The sequence below is a fragment of the Pteropus vampyrus genome, unplaced genomic scaffold (assembly GCF_000151845.1).
Source record: "Pteropus vampyrus isolate Shadow unplaced genomic scaffold, Pvam_2.0 Scaffold116, whole genome shotgun sequence".
NCBI classification, from domain to species: domain Eukaryota; kingdom Metazoa; phylum Chordata; class Mammalia; order Chiroptera; family Pteropodidae; genus Pteropus; species Pteropus vampyrus.
In genome coordinates, this window is record NW_011888897.1 from 2950930 (window position 1) to 2963840 (window position 12911).

Here is a 12911-nt window from a genome sequence, read left to right on the forward strand (position 1 = left end):
ATAGGTTTGGTCCATGGAGATAAGAGAGAAAGATGGCAAAGGAGAATTTTCAGAATTAACTAAAAATACCCTTAATTTGGAGCTACCGAAGACCAGAAAGTTCCCTCCCCTGCCTCTGTCTTGAATAGCTTGACTATAGAGGCAGGGACCAGAAACTCAAAATACAGACATGTAATGAGAAAGTACTACCCTTGGCCCCGAAGACTCAGTGGTAAACAAGATGATGTCTCTCCTCACACACTGGAGAGGAAGATAAAACATAAACAAATGAAAAGAGAACAACACAGGGTAATACATTATCTTTTTAGTTGATGATGTTTTTAGTTGCAAATGACAGAAACATAATTCAAACTAGTTCAAGGAAAAATGAATTTATTAGCTTATTAATTAACTTAACCAATGTATAATCAGCTTTCCTTAGATTTTGCTGCAGTAACAACCACTCCCGAAATCCCAGTGTCTTACATCTAACATGTAACAACCATTCCCCAAATCCCAGTGTCTTACATCTTACATGTCCTTCATAGAGTAAGAAGGCTGCAGCTCTGCTCAATATCAGTCTTCATTACTGGACCAACCGAGAGAGAAGACTCGTTCTTGGTCTTATGAAAAAAAGCAGTCACGAAGCCATGCATTGATTTTTAAAGCTTCTGCTCAGTAACAACATGTATCGCTTCAGCTTACATTGGTCAAATGCTCATGATGGCTTTTACTGGTCAAAATAGTCATATGGTCACATCTGGTATCAGTGATGGTGGGACATGTACTCCTCCTACAGGAAAGAGCCTCATGGAAGAACCTGGAAGAGAGGGCCCGGGACTGAAGGCCAGTGAATATTGTAGACGATACTACCATCCACCACAATCAATATTTATTGAGCATCTGTTTGGTGCCAGGCACTGTTCTAGACATGAGATATAGCAGTGAACAATACAAACAAGTCCTTGTTTTCATGGAGTTACTAAATTTTTTACAATGGTGGGGGCGTAGGAGAATGTGACACTTTATTGAATCTAAATGAAAGACTTGGTCATGTGAAGAACCTTAGGTCTTTCCTAAAATCCTAGGAGGTGGGAAAAGATTTAGATCTGCCCCTCGTAGCACATGTAGCAATTTCTGAAAAGGGTTCTTCCTGACCAGACTTGGGTCACATGCTTCTCCCAAAACAAACTGGTCAGAGTAAGAATGATGGCCAGCATGGGTCACATATTTACCTCTCCGTCAGTGTCTCCTGATTGACAGCCCCATACAAATCAGATTAAGAAGGGACTTCGGGTAGAAAAAAAGTAACAGGTGTCCACTAATGGGGAACTGTGTCAATGCTGGTTAGTCAGTCAGTCATGGATAAAATGACCATGATTCAGGACTAGGAGACCTGGATTCCAGTGACCACTCCAACGGGAATTAGCATGGACTCAGGCCTCGGTTTCCTTATGTGAAAAGTATGAGGGACATTGGATACTCTCTTAGCTTTCTTCCACCCCTGATTTAATCAGGACGTTTGGCTACAAGTTACAGACAGCCTCGACTCAAGAGTTTTAAGGGGTTAGGATATTCATTTCTTACATGAGAAGCCGCAATCAGTGACAGCTCTGTAAGACAGAGCTCTGGCTCCTCACCCTATAATTTTCCTGGCTCTGTCTTCTGGCTGACACCCCTCGTGGTCGCAAGTTGGCCGACCCAGGTATCTCATCCACTCCTGACAATGTCCAGCAGAAGAACAGCGATCGTCCCTTTCTTGTATCTCTCATTAAGAATGAAAAATAACACTCAGTCTCCCCCTGAAGAACAGGCTTTCAGGAGGTGGATACCTGAGAAATGTCATGGTTCTTTTAGAAAGGACAAAGAAGTGACTGTTGAATAGATAATAAACAAGTCTTGCTTATGATTCTTATCTCAGACCTTTCCCTGCTAAGGAACCCCCTTTTCTCCTAGCTCTGATTCTTTTTGCTGCCTGCCCAGCAGAGGTGAGAAATATGATGTTTCTCTATCACAGCTCTAAAGATACTAGCAGGAGACAGCCAGCGTGAAGATGACAAAGTCTCTTCCACATATTACTCTACAGGTGAAAAAGGATATTAATTCTACACTATATTAATCCCATTTCTTCCTGGGTTACCCTTTGGAGAATCAGAGAGTCATGGCCTGAGAGATAAATAACCTATTCACTTTGGGCTTTTCGATGTAGATCATAGGTGGGGAGTAGATAGGAAGAGAGATGGACAGGAAGCACCGGGTCGGGACCTTGGAAACTCTGTTCAAGCCTGGTTCCTGGGGTTAGCCCCTCCAGATCCATAGCTGGAACCCCATTCCAGGAATAGGCCTAGTCCTTTGAAGTAACTTCACGCAGCAAATCGTGACCTCTCCCTTTATTAATCTCTAGCACCAGAAAAAAAAGACATCAGAGTCACACCTGCAAATGCTTTAGATATTAGGATCATCAGATATAGATTATAAAATCAACATATTTGCTACACTTCAAGAGATAAAATTGCAGCTTGAAAAAATTAGTAAGGACCAAAGACTGTAAAATAAGCCAACTAGATGTGGAATAAATTAAATGGGGCTTCTGGAAAAATATTTGCTATATAGGGATACACAAATTTTTGAAAAGCATAAAGAAAAGTGAAGAAATGATAGACAAAAATTCAGATTACCCTGGAGGTTAAGGGAGCATGACGAGATCTAGAAGAAGCACCATTTGAGCTGAGTAGTGGCTTCATGAGAATATTTGATTGATTTTTATCCTCTTCTTTTTTTTTGTATTAGAAATATCTTTTGTACATACTCAATATATAAAAATAAAGGTATGGAAAATATATATCAAATAAATATGTACCAAAACCTAGTCAGGGTGTCAATTTTATCAGACAAAATGGATTTTGAGGTAAACTTTATCCAGAAGAACAAAGAGAGATACTATATCCATCAGTAAAATGAACAATAGACAAGTGATTTACAAACACATATGCACCTTGAAATGTATAAATTCAAAAACTGAGAAACAATAAATAGATAAATTTGAAATAAATAGATAAATCATTTATTGTAGTTGGTAATTTTAACACATTCTTCCATGAAACCAAACCAATCAAAAAAAAAAAAAAGAAAGATACAGTAAATTTGAATTATACAACTATGTACTAATAAGCCTTAACTAATACATATATATTTTACACCTAATAAATATGGAATGCATATTCTTCCAAGAACACATGGAACATTCACAAAAGTCAATATTAGACTTGGGTGACAAAGGAAGCCTCAATAAATTCTGAAGAACCAACATTGCACAAACTATACTCTGACCATAATGTTATAAAATTAGGACTTGGTAACAAAAGGATAGTTTTTTTTAAATCCCATATGCCTGGAAACTAAAAAACATACTACTGAATAACCCTTTGGTTAACAAGGAAATCACAGGGAAAAGTATGAAGTACTTAAAACTGAACAAAATGAAAACACCATATGTCAAAATATGTGGGACGTAACTAAATTACTTCTTTGAGACAAATTTACAGCTTTAAATATATTTATCACAAAGCAAGAAAGAAAAAAAAAATGAGCTAAGCTTCAACTCAAGAAGTTAGAAAAAGAGTAATTCAGTATACCCAAAGAACTACGAAGAAAATTAAAAATAAAAATGAGAAATCAACAAAATGATGAACTAAAAAAAAGTAGAAAAATTAACAAAACTAAAATCTGGTTTTGTGAAAAAATTTATACTTCTGATAAATCTCTGGCAAGACATCAAAATTTTAAGAAAGGAAATGAGATACAAATTAAAAAATACAGAATGAATAAAAAATAACTGTAGACACAACATAGAATTTTAAACAACAAAATAACTACCATGTACTATTTTAGAAAAATGTTCAAAAACTTAGATATAATGAAAATCAGAAAAACTGAATAAATTAATCATCTTTTAAAAATCTAAATATCAAATCCTTCCCCCAAATTCACATATGTGCCAATGAATTCCCAAACCAAAAAAATTTTTATAGGAGAGTGCTATTAAGCTTTCAAGCTATATAAAAATAATCTATATTGTGCAAAATTTTCCAGGAGAGAGAGAGAGAGAGAGAGAGAGAGAGAGAGATTGAGAGAGAGAGAGAGACAGAGACAGAGACAGAGACAGAGAGGAATCTGCTCAACTTTTTATGATGCTACTATATAACCTTGATTCTAAAGCCAACAAACAACAATTCAAAAGATTTATTTCATTTTGAACATACACATGACTACTTGAAAAACAGAAAAACTATTTGTTAACTGAATCCAACAGTATATTTAAAAAAAATACATTATAATCAAAGTAAATATTTTCAGGAAGGCGTAACAATATAAAAATTCTTTTAAAGTACTTCACTAAAATAATGGACTATGGAAGAATAATTTGATTAGATTACCTTGGTAGATGCAGCAAAGGCATTAAATAAATTTTAATACCTTTTTAGAATAATAGTGAAAATAGTAATAATTCTCACAAACCAAGAATGTAATTCTCTTTACTTGATTAAGAATATATACCAAAATCTCACAGTGAACATTATTCTCAGGAGAGAAATTTTAGACACATTCTGTTTAAGCTGGGGCTCAATACATGAATATTCATTATGAACACTGTTCTTTAATGTAGTACTGAAAATACTGGCCAATGCAGTAAGGCAAGAAAAGTAAACATTAGAAATAATGATAGAAAGGGAAGAGAAAATATATATTATTTGCAGATGGTAGAATCATCCACATAGAGAAATCAGTAAAACCATCAGCCAGTCTCTCAGAATTAACATGAATTCACCTATACTGACAGATGTACAGTTTATAAAAAATAGTAGTATTACTTTCTTCTTGCAAAAACTTTGTTATGTACTTTTTATATGTTTGAATTATATAAAAATAAATTAAGACCTTATCAAAATAGCAACAGAAACTAGAAATAGCTTTTAAAAAGATGTGTAGAGTCTGTGGCCATGCCACCCTGAACAAGCCCAATTGCATCTGATCTCGGAAGCTAAGCAGGGTCGGGCCTGGTTACTACTTGGATGGGAGACCACCTAGGAAGACCAGGTGCTGTAGGCGTAAAAATTTTTTTAAAAAAAATAAAAAAATAAGGGATTGTAAGCTGACAAGATCCTTGCAATTTGTGAGATCAACCAAGGGTCGCCTCACCTAAAAAAAAAAAAAAGTGATGTGTAGGATCTTTATGAAGATAAGTTAAAAACTCAAAGTAAATAAGAAATATTGAAATAAAGGAAAAAATTATCTTATTTATGAATGGTCGACCTAACGTTGTAAATAGGTCACTTCTCTTCAAAGTTATGTATAAATTCATTGCAATTCCAAATAAAATCTCATAAGGATCTTTTCAGGAACATAAACTTATTCCAAATGTGTATCAAAGAATATAGATTCATAAATAGATAATTAAATTTTGTAAAAAAAATCAGGATAGTCATCTTACTCAATAGGAAAATGTGAAAATACACTAAACCCATGAAAATGTAGTAATAAAAGCAATGTGACTGGTGCAGGCATAGGCGAAGAGACCAATGCAATAGAATTCAGTGCTAAAAAAAAGCTGATTATATTAATATTATATATTCTTTGCCTAAATACATATGTATAAATTGCTACAAAATCCTGAAATAAAGAATATTGGAGAAAAAATAAAATTATATACCTATCTCACCAAAAGTAAATGCGAACTTTTGAAAGAATAATGATCTTTCAAATTATAATGTCATGAAAGAAATAGATCATATATTTGTAATTTGGGGTGAGAAAAGATTTATTAAATAAAACTCCAAAAGCACAAATCACAATGAAATAAAACAAAGATTGGACTTTTTCAGAATTTTTGTTTAACAAAGACATCACTAGCAAAGATAATAAACCTGTAAAAAGTTGAGAGAAGTTACTTACAACAATAAAAAATAAGCATGGAATTAGTATCTAGGATGTTTGATAAATACAAATCAGCAGCACAAACATGGGTACCCAACGGAAAACTGGGAAAAAGATCTGAATAAACTATTTACAATGGAGGAAAACCCAAATGGCCAATAACTATAGGAAGAGATGCTAAACCTCACTAGAAGTGACAATACTAGTAGCAGCAGCAACAAGTAGTACTAATAGTAGTTGCAATCACTAAACACTTAAATATGTACCACACTTCTCGTTAATTCATTTAATCCTCATAATAACCCCACGAGATACTAATATTAGTATCCCCATTTTATAGATGCAAAAACAAGGGCACAGAGAAATGGCTTACCCAAGGTCATATAGCTAGTAAGTGATGGAGTGAAGACTCGAACCCCCACTCTTAACTACCACAAAACCCAAACTTTACTTTCATCAGATTGCCAAGGATGTTAGTAAGGATGAGGAAAAGAGAAAGCTTCGTGCAATGCGGGCAGGAAGGTAGACTGGTGCAGAGGTTCTAAATGGAAATCTGGGGATGGTGAGTACAACTAAGAAGACTTTTATGTGATGACTCCAGCAGACATGAACAGACTTGGATGTAGATAGGCACACATCCCCAGGGTAGGTAAAAGGGGTGGTGGTCGGGATGCACCCTGGAAACCAGGCAGTGGCCATCAAAACCAAAACCTAGGGGGACATACAGCATCATAGGTAGATCTTAAAAACATAATTTCAAGTTAAAAAGAAGAAACCGAAAGGCCATAGCACAATACCATTTATGTAGATTAAGCACACACACAAAACACAATGTATTTAAAATGTATTTTAGAAAGTATATTCCTGTTTAAGAATTTATCCCAAACACATTAGGGGTGGGTGAGAGGACTGGGGATCGAGGATGAGGAGGAAAAAGATTAATGAAACAAAAGCAGTAAAAGTTTTTGCGTGGCCACAGTTTGCCATGGTCTGAGGAGGAGGATAACTCTGCCTCCCCTAATTAACGTTCTACTCCCCGCCACCTGAGAAGTCCCAGTCTCCAGATGTCATGTGCCCCTAAAGAGCCAGCCTGTGATTTCTTCCTGGTTACTCTGTCAGAACTCAGACTTGCTTTGTGAGACCATAGCTTCTCTCTGCTGCGATATTCCTAGACATGGAACTTTGGTCATGTCCAAGGCTGCCCACCTGAGGCTCAGCAGTTGGTGGTGTCATGGAGCTCTGTCCCAGCCAGGGTGGCGTGCTTCAGAGAAGCAGAGCTCCTCTTCACTAAGGCCCACCCCATCCATCCCCTGCACCTAGTGCAAAGATTAGTAGGCTCCTCTAAGCAGAATGCCTGCCCCTGTTACTGCTGGCCCCTTCCAGGCTGAGGGGACCACAGTGTCCCTGACCCAGAACTTCCTTTAACCTTGGCCACCCTGGTAATACCACAGGAGATGCCCTTTGTGCTCCTTGCCCTCATGTGGAAGAATGACACTTCTCCCAGACGGCCCTATGCCAGGCTTGGCCTCGGGCCTTGACGCTCTAGCGTCAGACTTCAGGAGAGTGCTGAGTGTATTTTGGCTTGGTCTAGCCTTGCCCCCTGCTCCAGCTGTGTGGGCTTTCAGCATTTCCATGCCTGTCTGGGCTGTGTCACTTGGCGCTTTTAGATGTGTTGCTTTCTAATAAGGTCATTTCCCATGTATGCATTCAGTGTCTCTTGCTAGACTGATAGCTCTCAAGGGACAAGGCTGCCCCCTCGCCCCCAGTTTCTTTGGAAATGTGTGTGTGTGTGCCCTAGGATAATGTTTGTTCTGCTATTTTTCAGTAGTGAGATGGACTGGCTCTGAGCAGGCATGCACGGCCCTCCCACTCTCCCATCTAACCCATTTGACCAGGGTGTAATAGGAGCTTATTAGGAAAACCAACAAAGCTAATGAGGTAGAAATAACAGCACTACGAGTCTGGCCCTCTGCACCTTACAAAAGCCCTTTCACGTACACGTTCACATGTCACTGTTACAACGTCAGGAGGTCCAGCCCCTGACTCAAAGCTGCACAGCGGTGGGTGGCTGGGGCTGGTTGGAGTTCCGATCTTCTGAGTCCACCTTCAAGAGTCTTTCTGAAAAGCAGAGGCCGATCGACTGCTGCTGTGTGCTCATGACGGGGCTGTGACCTGCCTGTGTCCTGCAGTTTGAGCCTGGGACCTTGCTCAGCAGAAGCAGGGCTCCTTCAGAGCCACTCAGCCATGAGGGAGGAAATGCTAAACAGCTCCTGCAGTTCTTTCCCCAAATGGCTTTTCTCCTAATCAACCCCAGGAGCTCCCCCTTGGCCTGCAGGGAGCTGCTGGCTGAGCGACTCCAAACAGCTCCGTGCCACACAGTAGCAACTTCAACTGTAAATACCCCAAATTGTGTTTAGACAGCATTAAAGTCTCGTTAGCAGCAGGATGCCGGCCCAGGGCTCTGCCTCCATTCTGGTCTTGCTGACTCTCCTTGCACACACAGGACAGAGTGAACAAATGTTTGCCATTCATTTCCTGGGGCACTTCCCTCATCGGCCCACCCCACTTCGGCCAAATAGCGTATCTCTGTCTTTATCTCTCAGGACATAGCAGGGCTGGTGGAAAGAGCGCATAATGAAAATCAGGATCTCTGTCTTCTCCGTCCCAATCATCCTTTCTTCTTATTAGTCCAGTGGGTAATGATAGGAAAAGTATGGCTCCAGGGGTGGGGCCCGGTCCTCGTAAACCACTGTATTAGTTTCCTGCAGCTGCCGTAACAAATCACCACAACCTTGGTAGCTTAAAACAACAGAAATTTATTCCCTCACAGTGCTGAGGCCGGAGTCTGAAATCAGTTCCACTGGAGCAAAAATTAAGGTGTTGGCAGGGCCACACTCCCCACAGAGGCTCTAGGGGAGAATTTGTTCTTGCTCCTTCCAGGACCCAATGACGTCTGGCTGCATCACTCCAGTCTTCAAGTTAGCATCTTCAGATCTCTGTCTGCTCGTCTTCACATCACCTTCTCCTCTGTGTGTCGTCAAGTCTCTCTCTGCCTTCCTCTTACAAAGATACATGTGATCGATCGCATGTAGGATTCATCCAGATAATACAGAATAATCATCCCATCTCAAAGTCCTTAATTTGATCACAGCTGCAAAGACTCCCCCGTTATAAGGCATCATTCACAGATTCTGGATATTAGGATGTGAATATCCTTTGGGGGCCATTTTGCAATCTTCCATAACCATTCACTCTTCATATTGTCTGAGAAGTTTACTTCCCCTCTCTGGGCCCCAGTTTCCCTTTGTGTGAAGTGCAAGGGCTGGGCTAGATGGCCTCTGAAGCCCATCTAATGCTGTGACTTCATTCATCTGCCCCATGACTCAGTCTTCTGGGGTGGCCTTTCCCTAGTCTCCTTCCCAGTCAGGCAGGTCCATATCTGCCTCTCCTCTCAGCCTTGGAGGTCATGTTTGCAGGTGGGAGGCACATTCTCCTTCCCCAGGGCCATTTCCTGGAGAGTTTCAATTGCCTGAGGTGTTGGGGCAGGGAATGAAAGGCAACTTGAGCAGACTGTGCTCTCATGAGCTGCCTGTCAGATCTATTGGCTGTGTCTGGCCAATACCTGCCACCAAGATCAGGGCTTCGTTTAGGAGGGGCCACCTGGTCCAGGACAGTAAGAAGGGAAAAAGGGTAAAGGTGAGGAGAACAGAGATGCAGGACCCTGTCCTCTTGCTTTTGCACCTAACACGCGTTTTGCTTGAGGGTCTCTGATCAAGTCCCTCTGAGCAGCCTGGGTCTCGACAAGAACGCTGAGAATGGATTGAGCCCGGCCCACTGCCTTCCCCCACCCCCAGCTGCATGGGTCCCTATAGTAAATACATGACCTCACGTCTAGCTGCATGGCGCTCTGGAGACCGTCCAAGTTGCTCAATCTTGGACGGTGGGTGGGTAGCCCAAGCCCCTCAGAGTGGAGCAGCCACCCACCACCCCAGGCAGTGCTGTTAGCCCGTACTCTGGGATTTGAAAGCCCACTCTGGAAAGCTGGCTGCCAGCCCTGTACTCTGCTCCCTCTGCTCTGTGGGGCAGCCCCCAAGCGTCTCATTTGTGATGTTGTTTATGGTCTCCTGTGCTGTGAGGGGACCTTTCATCAGCTCCTCCTCAGCATCCCTGGCTCCCAGAAGCCTTAACACCATCAGCAATTATCTGGTCATAGCTGTGTTCCCGGAGCCCTAGCACATGCTTGCACTATGCCAAATGCTTGAAACATGTAATCTAACTCATTCCTCGCCACACAACCTTAAGAGGTTTCTGTTATTCCTCCCTTTCTTACAGGTAAAGAAATGGAGACTCAGGGAAATCATGATCGCCCAGCTCATCGAGTGGCAGCTGGGATGCGAACCTGCTTTGGCCTACCTCCAGCACCCACCCCTCAGTTACCACCATCTCTGAGCCATCCCACACATCATTCTTACCCCAACCCAAAATATCTCCTCTCCGCATCTGTGCCAGGAATATCCTTCCCCACTTTCCAAGCCTTGATCACCTCTCACAATATCATCATGATCCTTTTTTTCCCCAGCAGCCTCCTTATACCTAGGTTTATTCCAGACCACTTCGTTTGCCTTTGCTGTAAAATTCCTTGCAAACACTGGGTTAATGCTGACTGATGCCAGGTGGAGCCCTGGGCAGGTCTTGGGCCTTAGTTTTCTAATCTGTAGTCATGTGAGGTTGGAGAAATCTATTGTTCTGCTGTCTTCACCACTCCCCTGACTTTCTCCAGCCCTCCCAGGCATACCCACCAAGCCTGATGGAGAGAGACTAGAGAGCCAGCATCAACCCCTGCCCCTTACCCCAACTTCATGGCCTTCTGTGTAACCAGTACCACCCAGGGGCTGAGAGACAATAGGAGGACATAGATTTAAAATATCTCTGCAGAACAGGAGAAAGTTGGTCTTACAGCCTCTTTATTCTTTACTTCTGTATGGTAATATTTTGTCAAACAAGGACAATTCACATGGAATCCTAATAAGGAAAATATTTTCCACATCTGATTTCATAGTAAAGAAGACAATATGTCCTCATAGCTTTTATGTGGTTTTCTGTTTTGAGGATCAAACAAGCACCAGCTCTCCCACTCCAAGTAAAAAATTAACATGTTTCATAGTTTACAAAATACTTTCACATGCATTATCTCTCTCAGTCCTCAAAGTCCTGTGAGATGGGCACTGTTCTATCACCATCGGACTCTGTGCAGACAAGGAAACTGAGGCCAGTGAGTTCCAGTTCCTTCTATCCTGCCACTCTGTTTCTCTGAAGGCAGAGCTGGCGATCCCAGAGCCAGTTCTGCCACGGTGGTCAAATATGGTCTCAGGACCCTGCCTACCCGCTTCTGACCATTAAGTCCCTTGCTCTCCCTCTGCTGCCAGCAGTGGTTACTTCCATTTCAACTGTAATATTGGTTCAAGTTTTGGGGATACCACTATGTTGGGCAGTTCACATACAATGCCCTATTTTCCCCATATGAAAACCTTGCAAGGTAGCTATCTCCCATTTTTGAGTATATACACCAAGACCGAGAGAACATCTGCAGATTTTCCATTTGCTCCTCCAGATCTTTTCTCCACCCTTCTCCACCCAGCTCTGTGCTGCGGGTGACTCACATAGGCCCACATGGACCACACCAACAGGCTCCCTTGCCCATTGGCGTGCAGTTTGGTCCAGCCCATGTAGAACACAACACCATCAGGGGATATGCGAGGGAGGAGAGGGAGATCAAGATGCTCTCCTGGCTCTTCCCTGTAATAGTCCCAGCTCTTGTCGATCAGCCCTTTCCACATTACCCTCTCTGTCTGCAGGTTCCAGTAACCACCTCCTCCCCTTTCCCTTCAGGCCAAGAAGGGGTGGTCATGGTCATGTCGTACGGAGCCATATTGGAACATGAGACGACAGGGAACTGAGTGCCTCCTGTTATACAAGCTTTAATATATTCTTTCTAATGGTAATTTTTTTTCCAGAATATTAGTTGAAAAAATATTGAAAAATTGAAGAGTAGTTATACTAAAGTTGAAAAGTAGTTATATTATATTACAATATAATATCTGAGGTTTAAATATTTCAGGTATACTCCAAACTTAACATATTATAATTTTATTTTCCTGGCTTTAATAGAAGCAAAATTATCATTAATACTTTCAAAACCTTTTTTTTTTTTTGCTTATTTTCTACTGAAAGTGGTGTTACAACAAATAAGAGAAAATAATTTTGAAAATATTTAATGAATGTAAAACTTTGTCACTATTTATGAATATACTTTCTGAATTTAGAAAGAAATGAAAGAAAAAGTAAGGAAATTGGAAATGTTTGAATCATGGATAAGAGTATCAGTTAAGATGAGACCAGTACATATCAAATAGGAATTCAGATTTTAAATGTCCTAATTTTACATTTAAAATAGGGGTAGAGAAATTAATCAAAGTACCTTTGGATTTTGAATTTTTAGCTGTAAATGTTCCATATATAGATCTGATTTACAAAAAGAAGTCATCGACTTAGCTCTTAAATATACTGATGGTTTAAGCACTGTAGAAATTTCATCTGAAATAGGTGTAATATCAACCATTTATAATGTAAAATCATATTGCATTTGGATCTTCTAAAACTGATTCACACATTTTGCTTGGTGAAATCTTTTCCAAATGTATAAGTGGCCTTGAGGATATATATTTTTTAAACAATACCTGTTAGTGTTACTCTGCAAAAGAAGTTTTAGCGAGCTGAAATTACTTAAGAATTATTTAAGATAGTAACTTGATCAAGAAAAATTATCAAACATGGCAATTTTCTCAATTGAAAATGACATAAATCGACAAGTAGATTCTGAAAACATTATTGATGAGTTTGCTTCCATTTTAAGCCAGGAAAGTAAAATTATAATACACTCTTGTTGTGATGTAAATAAAATACTTAAAGTAATGTGAGTTCTATATACTTACTTTCAA

At 40.2% G+C, this 12911-nt stretch overlaps 1 pseudogene; it reads left to right on the plus strand.

Moving 5' to 3' along the window:
- Window positions 1-4969: 4969 nt before the first annotated feature.
- On the plus strand, window positions 4970-5088 carry LOC111743583 (annotated as a pseudogene).
- Window positions 5089-12911: the final 7823 nt, after the last annotated feature.